Source organism: Oratosquilla oratoria, chromosome 23, assembly GCF_046742065.1.
Source record: "Oratosquilla oratoria isolate Oo_2021 chromosome 23, ASM4674206v1, whole genome shotgun sequence".
NCBI classification, from domain to species: domain Eukaryota; kingdom Metazoa; phylum Arthropoda; class Malacostraca; order Stomatopoda; family Squillidae; genus Oratosquilla; species Oratosquilla oratoria.
Window position 1 is genome coordinate 22497684 of NC_134799.1, and position 11146 is coordinate 22508829.

Genomic DNA, 11146 nt, shown 5'->3' on the forward strand with positions numbered 1-11146 from the left:
TTTGATAAGAATGAATATATAAATAGATAGATAAATGAATGGATAAATGAATGGATAAATAAAATTGATAAAAACAAAAATAAATGCATAAATAAAAAAATAAACAAGTAAATAGATAAATACATAGATAAAATAGTATATAAAAGTCCTGCCTAAACTATAGATCCTCGATTATCTAGACTCATTGGATCAATACTTGAAATATAACGGATATAATAGAAGAGCCGACAAATCATTGTCCATAATCAATCAAATCTCTCTATTTACTTATATTCACGCCCACATCCATTCCAACAACTTCTACACATCACATATATTTCACACCATCCACAAAACCTGACCAAACTGGATTAAGTCACCGTGTGATGAGGTACAGAGGCTTATTGTCCTCCATATGTACACCGACGGCCCTGCAGCAGACCACCAAGGTTGAATACATTTTCAAGTCTCGTACTTACTCGATGCTTCAATTCTGCAGGTGTAGTACCTGTAGTAATTCTTCTCTTTACTTATAGTTAGTATATGTCATTCTTCCCTTTTATTGTATATGTAATACTCTTTTATTTTATATGTAGTACTTTATCTAAATACAAAGTAAATGTTTTATGTAAGTAGTCTACGTAGTCATTACATTACATAAACGCTCTACGTGCGTTGTTAGACCATATGCATACGCACTGAGCCTTAGCGCTGTTGTCATGCCTATATTCCATAGCATTCATGTATTTATAACGTCGCCCCTTTTGCATGCAACTCCTCATTACATGTGTTTTTCTTACCTTATCATGTCCTTATGCTATATATATATATATATATATATATATATATATATATATATATTTATATATATATATATATATATATATATATATATATATATATATATATATATACACACACACATACACACAAATTCCACCTGGCAACAGAGTGCCAGAAGGAGGTCAGAGGTCATGCCCCTACCCTGTGCCAGGCCCCCAGCTTACGCCTGAGGGCAGAATGTACTTGGCTCTGGTCGTGCGTAGACCTATGAAATAAACTCCGTGATATTTTAACAATGTTTAATTTAACCACATACCTCATAGCCTACTGCAGTACTTTGATGTCTCTATTGTTTCCTGTATATTGAGTTTATGTTCATAATATCTTAATACGCTGTTGTGTTACATTTTAGTAATTTATACATATTTATGACCATATATATATATATATATATATATATATACATATATATATATATATATATATATATATATATATATATATATATATCTGACCCAGGGCAGTGGACAGGATGCAGGGATGACCCGTCATCCAGGAGGTGCCAAGATAGGAGGGAGGGTGGAGGGGAGTGGAATATATGGGAAATGAAGTGGGTGGGAGTGATTTCTATGCCTTTTTCTTTTTGGCTACCCCCCCCCCCGTAGGGAATGTGTATATCGTCTGATTCACTCGGGGAATATGTACAGTACATTCCCTAGAATTTTCAGGGTATATACATATTCACTGAAATTTGGACCTTATTATTATACATATTCCCTGAATCATATTTAGAATGACAGAACAAAGAAAAAAAGTGAATACCCGGTAAGCACATGGATACAATTATCTAATTTATGTGGATGTGCTGTGTCTTGCGACACTGCTTCTGACCCAGGGCGGTGGGCAGGGTGCAGGGATGACCCGTCATCCAGGAGGTGCTCAGATGAGAGGAAGGGTGGGAGGGGTGTGGAGTGTTTTTAGGGATGAAATGGGTGGGAGTGTTTTTATGCCTTTCCCTTTTTGGCTACCTCCCTTGGAAGGGGGAAAAAGCCTTGGTATATGTATGTATGTACATAAATAGAACTAGTCACAAAACAGTCAGTATTTAAAACATCCAAAACCAAGCCAATAAAATCAATTATGAATGGTAATACAGTTATTAACTCAATAAAAAGTCAAACTTGTCAGTTACAAAATAGTTTATATTTAGAACAAAACTAAATACGTGTGATCGGCAGGGACTCATCGAACCCTGAAAAGAACTGCACGGGTCAGAAACATGGAACATAAGAGAGGAAGAGAGAAGGTGTTTGAATGTGTTTGAGATGAAATATCTGAGAAGTATGATAGGGGTTACTATGCTAGATAGAGTGAGAAATGAGGAGGTGAGGAGAAGAACAGGGGTGGAAGGGGAGCTGGGAGATAGGGTTGATGAAAGAGTATTAGGATGGTTTGGACACATGGAAAGAATGAGTGAAGAAAGATTAGTAAAAGAGGTGTGGAAGGCAGAGGTGGAAGGAGTGAATATGAGGGGGCGTCCTAGGATGAGATGGATGGATGGGGTGAAAGGGGCATTACAAAAGAGATGAATGTCTGTTGAGGAAGGACGGGAGAGGACAGAAGATAGGGGTGAATGGAGAAGGGTTGTGTATGGATGATGCTGTGATGCATGAGGGGGAGTGGGTGGGGGATGGGGGTTGAGGAAGTATGTATGAGAAAAAAAATTGACGCTGCCCGAAGGGATTTCTCCCCGTCTTCTTTTCTGCATGGGGGGGGGGGCGAAGAGGGAGGGTCGCCGAATTTATGAAGCGCCCTTGCTGTGGATGTGCTGTGTCTTGCGACACTGCTTCTGACCCAGGGCAGTGGACAGGATGCAGGGATGACCCGTCATCCAGGAGGTGCCAATATAAGAGGGAGGGAGGAGGGTGGAGGGGAGTGGAATATGTAGGGAATGGTTTCTATGCCTTTTTCTTTGTGGCTACCCCCGTGTGAAGGGGAAAAGCCTTTGATTTATGTATATATATATATATATATATATATATATATATATATATATATATAATTTCAAGAAGTCTACAGCGACAATGGCATTGTTGAGCTTATATTGCAGCTTTAATTTGTCTCGTGCAACAAGTTTCTGTGCTGGTTCCAAATAGCTGATAAGGTATCCAAAAGACATTTGGTGCGGTTTCTCTTTTTTAATTTCTCCAATACGTATTTCGACTTTACATGGTCATCCTCAGGGAGGGAGTTACAATGGTTAGTGATTACATAGGTTTATATACAGGCCGTACATTGGCCAAACACTAGGAGAGGTAATTGCCTATAGCCGTGATCCGTAGCGCTGCGTACGTGGAAGTAGCAACTTTCTTGTGGATTGTGGAAAGGGGTGTTATTGTTTGTGTTATGTGCGTCTACTGCTTGGGAGTGTGGTTGTGGGCATGAGTTAATGGAAGGTTTTTCGGTGTAAATGTTCACTGCTTCTGCCATCTTAAGGCGAAGGGGGTCGTGAGCTTTGTAGATTATTTTAGTGTTTTCGTTTAGTGTTTTTCTGGTGATGGTGGTTTTGTGTTCTTTTATCATGTGTGTTTTGATGGCGCCATTCTGGAGGTGGTATGTGAGTCTTTTGGAGAGGGTCATAGAAGTCATGCCAATGTATGAGGAGGTGCGGTGCTGACAATCACCGACAGGGCAATCAAACTTATACACGACGTTGACTTCTTGTACAGGAGGGTTGGGTGGCTGGCTGTTGTTCTTCATTACCAGGGTGTGTGTGAGGTTTTGTAGTATACGATTAGGCGTATCTTAGTGTCTGGGTTGATGGGTCGAATGTTACGTGCGATAATATTTCGAAGTGTTCTTTCGTCTTCTTTGTAGCCGGTGTTCATATGTTCTTTGTAGTACAGATCCAGTGTTGTTATATTGGTTTGTGGGTGTTGGTTGGGCGGTAAAGGAGTTCATCTTGTTTTTGATGATGGATTCGATGGAGTGCTGTGGATAGCCGTTGTTGACGAGTAGTGTTGTTATACGTTGGAGTTCGTTATTCGTAGTTTTCCATGTACTGCTGTGGGAGAAGGCTCGGTTCACTAGTGATCGGATGACGCTTTATTTGTAGCGTTCTGGGCATTCGCTACTGCCGTTAAGACAGAAACTGAGGTTAATGTCTTTGACGTAGACTTCAGTCGTGAATCGATCTGAAGCTGTGCCTACTAGTATATCTAAGAAGGGGAGAGTGCCATCGTTGCGTTGGTGTTCATAGGTTTAATTGAGGGTTGAATATTTCTTGAACATGTGTGAGAGTTGAGTTACTGATTGGGGATCTTTTTTGCTAATAAAGATGTCGTCAACATACCGGGCGTAGATACAGGGCTTCATGTCAGGATGTTCGTTAGAGATTTTCTCTTCGATGGATCCCATATAGAAGTTGGCGAAGAGTGGCCCAAGGGAGGATCCCATTCCCACGCCGTCAACCTGTACGCGCATTTTCCCATCTGGACTGTAGAAGGGGGTTTCCATCGTGCAGATTTCAAGGAGTTCTCGGAAGATTGCTTCAGAGACGGCGAGGGGTGTTGAGTTGGGCTTGTGGTATCCTCTGGCAGATGAGTTCAATAGTCTCTTTTACTGGCACATTTGTGAGCAGATTCTCGACATCTAATGAGGCTATGACCCCTACTGGTTGGGAGGATTCAAGGATGGTGAGGAATTCCTGCGAAGATTTTAGGCTGTAGGAGGTTGGGATGTATGGGGTTATTAGGGAGTTAAGGCGTTTGGCAAGTTTGTAGGTAACTGTAGGTGTTTGGCTGATAGGGCGGAGGGGGTTTCCAGGCTTGTGTGTTTTAACATTCCCAAAGGCATACCCAAGTTTGTGGTCTCCTTCGATTGGGGGAAGTTTGGTGGTGCCTGCTGTTGTGTTATTTTTTCTGATGATCTTGTTGAGTTTCTTTCTCAGATCCAGGGTGGGGTTAGTTGTGATGATTTTGAACTTGTTGGTGTCGTCTAGTATGGTTTTCATCTTTCCAACGTATTCTTCCTTGTCAAGTAGGACGTAGATGGAAGATTTATCCGCCCTATCATCACCCAAACACCTACAGCTACCTACAAACTTGCCAAACGCCTTAACTCCCTAATAACCCCATACATCCCAACCTAGTAAGGTCGAAATACGTATTGGAGAAATTAAAAAAGAGACACCGCACCAAATGTCTTTTGGACACCTTCTCAGCTATTTGGAACCAGCACAGAAACTTGTTGCACGAGACAAATTAAAGCTTCAATATAAGCTCAACAACGCCATTGTCGCTGTAGACTTCTTGAAATCATGTATACAACATGGCCTCCTACCAATATATGTATGTATATATATATATATATATATATATATATATATATATAAATATATATATATATATATATATATATATATATATGATGTAATATATATATATATATATATATATATATATATATATATATATATATATATATATATATATATATAAACAGACGGTAACTACTATTCTTATTTCAAATTCCTATAACATGGTGAGCAGCGAAGGCACACCAGGTTTCACTCCCTCTGATCCCTGTGAATAAACCTGTGCTGTTGATAATGTATGTACAACAAGTAACCTTGCCTTGTTATCATTTCCCGCTCAACTCTGGAGGATGCAATAGGAATGAGTGAAGGGGGTCCTGTCATCATGGCAACGTCACTTAAGCAAGAATTAGGATGAGACGACATAAGAAGGGGATGGGGGGGGGGATGTCTTACGGCTTACTTCTAATTATGTCTACGTTTACCTGATATGTTCCCAAAACCTAAAAATATATCAAACAAGCACACCAGTAGTTCCGACTATACAACTAAAGTTTCAAGTGGGTGAAGAGTGGTTGTGAATGGATGATAAATTGACGATAAAAAAACGAAAACGACAATATGAAATGAATATCACTGATAAATCCAAAGAGAATCCCAAAGAATTCTATAGTTACATTAGAGATAATAAGGTTATTAGGAATCACATTGCCCCACTATTATCTGCTGACGGTCAGCTTGAATATTCAAATGAAGGAATGTGTGATATCTTAAACTCAGTATTTAGCTCAGTATTCGTAAACGAAACACCTCAAAGTGAACTCTGAACTGAAACCTGCGAAAAGTCTAGGGTAAACTTACTACGGTAAATATAACAAAAGAAAAAATTAAAAGGTGTATAGACAAACTCAAAGTTAATAAAACACCAGGGCCTGACGGTTGGCATCCAAGAATCTTAAAGGAAATAAAAAATGAGACTGTTGTTCCATTAAAAATTATTTTCAAGAAATCCATCATATCCGGAGATTTCACAAGAGAATGTGAGCTAGCTAACGTTACTCCCATATTAAAAAAAGACGACAAAAAGAAACCAAATAACTACAGGCCTTTAAGCTTCCCTTCAATCGTAGGAAAAATTATGGAAACTATCATCAAAGATGCTATAGAACATCATTTAGAAAATAAATGTTTGATAAACGATAGCCAGCATGGTTTCAGATAGAAACGTTCTTCCGTGACTAACTTACTCGAATTCTACAACACAGTCATCTCGAATTATGACGAAAGAAACAATATAGATTTAATATATCTAGACTTTGCAAAAGCTTTTGATACCGTCCCCCACGAAATACTACTTACTAAATTAGCTTCACACGGAATAAGTGGTAGCCAATTAAGTTGGACTTGTAATGGGTTGAATGATCGAAAACAAAGAGTTGTTCTAAATGGCAAAACTTCTAGATGAATTTTTTTTACGAATGGAGTTCCTCAGGGTTCCGTTCTTGGGACCATGGACTAAGAGACCATCTATTGTTTCAAAATTTGCTGATGATACAAAACTGTGTGGAATGGCAAATGATCACTGAAACCCATTAGATATTCAAGAAGATTTAGATAAATTACAGCAATGGTCTGAAAAGTGGCTAATGAAATTTAACACAAGTAAATGCAAGGTAATGCACATAGGTAAAAATAACAGTAAGTACGATTACAAGTTATTTGGAAATTCGTTAACAAAAGTGGATAGTGAGAAGGATCTCAGCGTAATTATCAGTAACGATCTCAAATCATCCAAGCAGTGTATTTCAGCCTCTGAGAAAGCAAATAAGATTCTAGACCTGATTGCGCGATCTTTTGACATCAATAGTCCATCACTCATTAACAAGCTATAAAAATCGTTAGTTCGTCCACATTTGGAATATGATGTTTCTGTATGGTCACTGAATCTCATTAAAGACATTGACAGATTAGAAAAAGTACAACGGCGTGCCACAAAACTAATTCCAAATATGAAAAATAAATCATACGAAAATCGACTAACACATATGAATTTGTTTTCCCTAAAAAAGCGTAGACTCAGAGGATACTTGATATAGGTCTTTAAGATTCTAAAGGGAATTGACAACATCAAAAGTGACGAAATTTTCACATTGAATGAGAATCCGACAAGAAACAATGGTCTGAAACTGTCCGGAAATATATTTAATTTGGAAGTGGGTAGAAACAACTTTGCCAACTATGTATTTAATGAATGGAATAAACTTCCTGCACAGGCAGTGCAATGTAGTTCAGTTCGAAGCTTTAAGAATCATTTAGATAAGCATTTAAGCAAGATGCTGAAATGACTGTCATTTATTCTATATTATTTGATTTGTTATCATTTGTCTGTTTGTTTATTATTATTTGCTTGATTGTCATTTATTATCATTTATATGTCAATTTATTATTATTTACTATTTACCTGTTTGTTTATTATCTAACTATACCTATGCATTTATTTATGTATTTTATTTATTATTATTTACATTATTATATTTTTATTCGTTTATTTATTTATTTGTTTATTTATTTGTTTATTTGTTCATTTATTTATTTATTCATTTATTCATTTATTTTTTCGCATCCAACCTAGATATGGACCAAAAAGTCTCCTGTCGACATGCTCCGACTTTGTAATCCTTTGGAAGGGGAGGTGAATCAAGTAGATAAGAAGAGGTAAAAGGTGCGGGTTTACAGGTCTTGACGGAAGAGAAGGCTGTAAGGGGAAGATGGACGGAGGATTTTAGAGAACTGTTGATTGTGAAGAAGGATAGGAAGGGATTGGTGGTAGCAGTGGGAGGCGCTAAGAAAATGACGGTGATGGGAGAGGGAAATGGAGGAGAAATAAGAAAAGATGAGGTGCAAGTAGCTCTGAAAATGATGAGAGTAGGTAAGGTTCCTGAATTAAATGGGAGTCATGCGGAGTGTCTAAAAAAGGGAGGTACAGTAATAATGGACTGACTAGCAAGTTTGTTTAATGTGTGTCTAAGGGAGGGTAGAGTACCGGAAGATTGGAAGAGTGCCTGTATAGTTCCGTTTTATGAGGGAAAAGGGAACAAGTGTGAATGCAGTAGTTTCAGAGGGATCAGTTTGTTAAGTATAGTTGGGAAGATTTATTAGAGGGTCTTGATAGAGAGGATTAGGAGAGGAACAGAGGGAGTAATTAGTGAGGAACAGTGTGGGTTTAGGAAGAGTAAGGATTGCGTGTATCATATTTTTTCGGTAAGGCAGATATGAGAGAAAATTTAGGAAAAGGTAAGAATTTTTGGGGGCCTTTATGGATTTGGAAAAGCCTTATGACAGGGTAGACAGGAAGGCACTGTGGGAGGTTTTGTAAATATATGGGATTGGGGGAAGTCTGCTAAGTGCAGTCAAGAGATTTTACGAAAATAGTAGAACTTGTGTTAGAATCGGAAATGGAGGGAGCAATTGGCTTGAGGTAAAAATGGCACTTCTTTCAGGGATGTGTCATATCGCCATGGCTGTTCAATGTGTACATGGACGGGGTGGTGTGGGAGGTAAAGGCGATGGTAATGAGCAGGGAACTGGATATTGTTGAAAAAATGGAGAAAAGTGGGAGGTGAGCTAGTTGTTGTTTGTTGACGACACTGCGCTTGTGGCAGGATCAGAGGAGGGATTAAAAGAGATAGTGACAGAGTTTGGAAAGGTATGCGATAGGAGAAAGTTGAAGGTAAATCTGGGTAAAAGCAAAGGGATGAGATATACAACTAGAGAGGATGGCAGTGAGTTGGAATTAAGTCTAAAGGGATAGAGCTGAAGGAAGTGGATAGTTTTAGGTATTTGAGGTCACATGTGGCAGGAAAGGGAAGAATGGAGGTAGAGGTAAACTGTAGACTGAGAAAACCAAGTAAATGCATTGGGGGATTAAAAAGTTTTAAGAGAAATAGGCAACTGGGAATAGATGCAAAAAGGAGATCGTATGAAGGAGTGATTGCGCTGATAGCACTATATGGGACAGAAACACGGAATCTAAGAGAGGCAGAGAGGAAAAGTTTAAAAGGAGAGAGGCTGGAGGAAGTGGATAGTTTTAGGTATTTGAGGTCACATGTGGCAGGAAAGGGAAGAATGGAGGTAGAGGTAAACTGTAGATTGAGAGAATCAAGTAAATGCACTGGGGGATTAAAGAGTGTTAAGAGAAATAGGCAACTGAGAATGGATGCAAAAAGGAGATCGTATGAAGGAGTGATTGTGCTGACAGCACTGCATGGGAAAGAAACATGGAATCTAAGAGAGGCAGAAAGGAAAACTTAAATACGTTTGAGATGAAATGTCTGAGAAGTATGGTAGGGGCCATTAGGTTGGATAGAATGAGAAACGAGAAAGTGAGGAGAGCAGGAGTGGAAAAGGAGATGGCAAATAGGGTTGATGAAAGATAGTTTGGACACATGGAAAAAATTAGTGATGAAAAATTAGTATAAGAGGTGTGGAAGGCAGAGGTGCGGGGAGTGAACTTGAAGGGGAGACCGAGGATAAAATGGATGGATGGGGTGAAGGGGGCATTGAGCAGGAAGGGAATGTATGTTTAGGAAGGAATGGAGAAGGTAGGAGATAAGGAAGAGTGGAGGATGACTGTTTATGAATAATATTGTTATGCAAGGAAGGGGGGGGGATTGGTGGTAGGGGATGCTTATGTGTGAATGATATTTTGACGCAGCCGAAGGGATTTCTCTCCGTCTTGCTCTTTTTCTGCATGAGGGGACGGAGAGGGGAGAGGAGGGAGTCGCCGATTAAGTAAAGCGACCTTGTTGTGGATGTACTGTGTCTTGCTGCATTACGTTTGACCCAGGGCAGTTGGTGGATGCAGGGGTGACCCGTTATCCGTAAGGAGTTGAAGAAGGTTGGAAAGGGTGGTGGAGGGTAATAAAATGGGTGGAAATAGGTACGTGCCTCTGACTTAGCTACTACCCATATGAGGAGGGGGGGGCCTCTAGGTATATAGATAGATAGGACGAAGAGGGGGGGAGATCCGTCATGTAAAGTATTAGTGTTTGTGAGGTTAAACCCGCTTCGGTTGTCCGGCCCTGCTGTGGAGGTGCTATGTCTTACTGCATTGCCTATAACCAGAAAAAGTTGCAGAAATAACGAGCAAAGAGTATCTGCTGGCATGTGATGGAAAATCAACACAAGGTCACCTAAAAAAAATGTAAAAGCAAGATTGCTAAAAAAATGTTACAGTTTTTCACGAATGGATTGAATAAAGATATAACCCAGGACAACAACATAAATTAATTCAAGGCAAAGTTTAATAAATGGAGACATAGAGACAGTACCCCATGAACGCAGCTTTATCCGCATATACAATAGGTCAATACAACTAGGTAAACACACACACACACACACACTAATAGATATAATACATACACACACACTAATAGATATGATACAAGAAAGAGATGGATGGGCTGATTGTGCATTTCTAGACCTAAAAAAAGCTTTTGACAAAGTACCACATAAGAAGTTGCTTAAGAAATTAGAAACTGAAGGAGGAATACAGGGCAAACTGCTTAAATGGATGGAAGACTTTTTGCAAGAAAGAAAAATGAGAGTAGTGATAAGAGACAAACACTCAAATTGGGATGAAGTAATAAGTGGTGTTCCACAAGGAACAGTTTTGGCCCCAATAATGTTTGCTATATATATTAATATGGATGAAGAAATTGAAAGTTATATGAGCTTCTTTGCAGATGATGCAAAACTATTAAAAAAAAAAGTGAACACGGAAGAAGATTGTGAATCACTACAGAGTGATCTAAATAAAATATGGGAATGGAGTAAGAAGTGGGAGATGGAGTTCAATACAAAAAAGTGTAGTATAATGGAATTTGGAAAAAGCAAAAACAGAATAACAGGATCATATAAATTGGGAGGAGAAAGTATAAAAAAAAGTTGAAAATGAGAAGGACCTGGGAGTCATTGTTATGAATAATATGTCACCTGAGAAACAAATGAATAAGATTTTTGGTGAAACACATAATTTAATAACAATCAAAGTGGCATCTACATACCTGG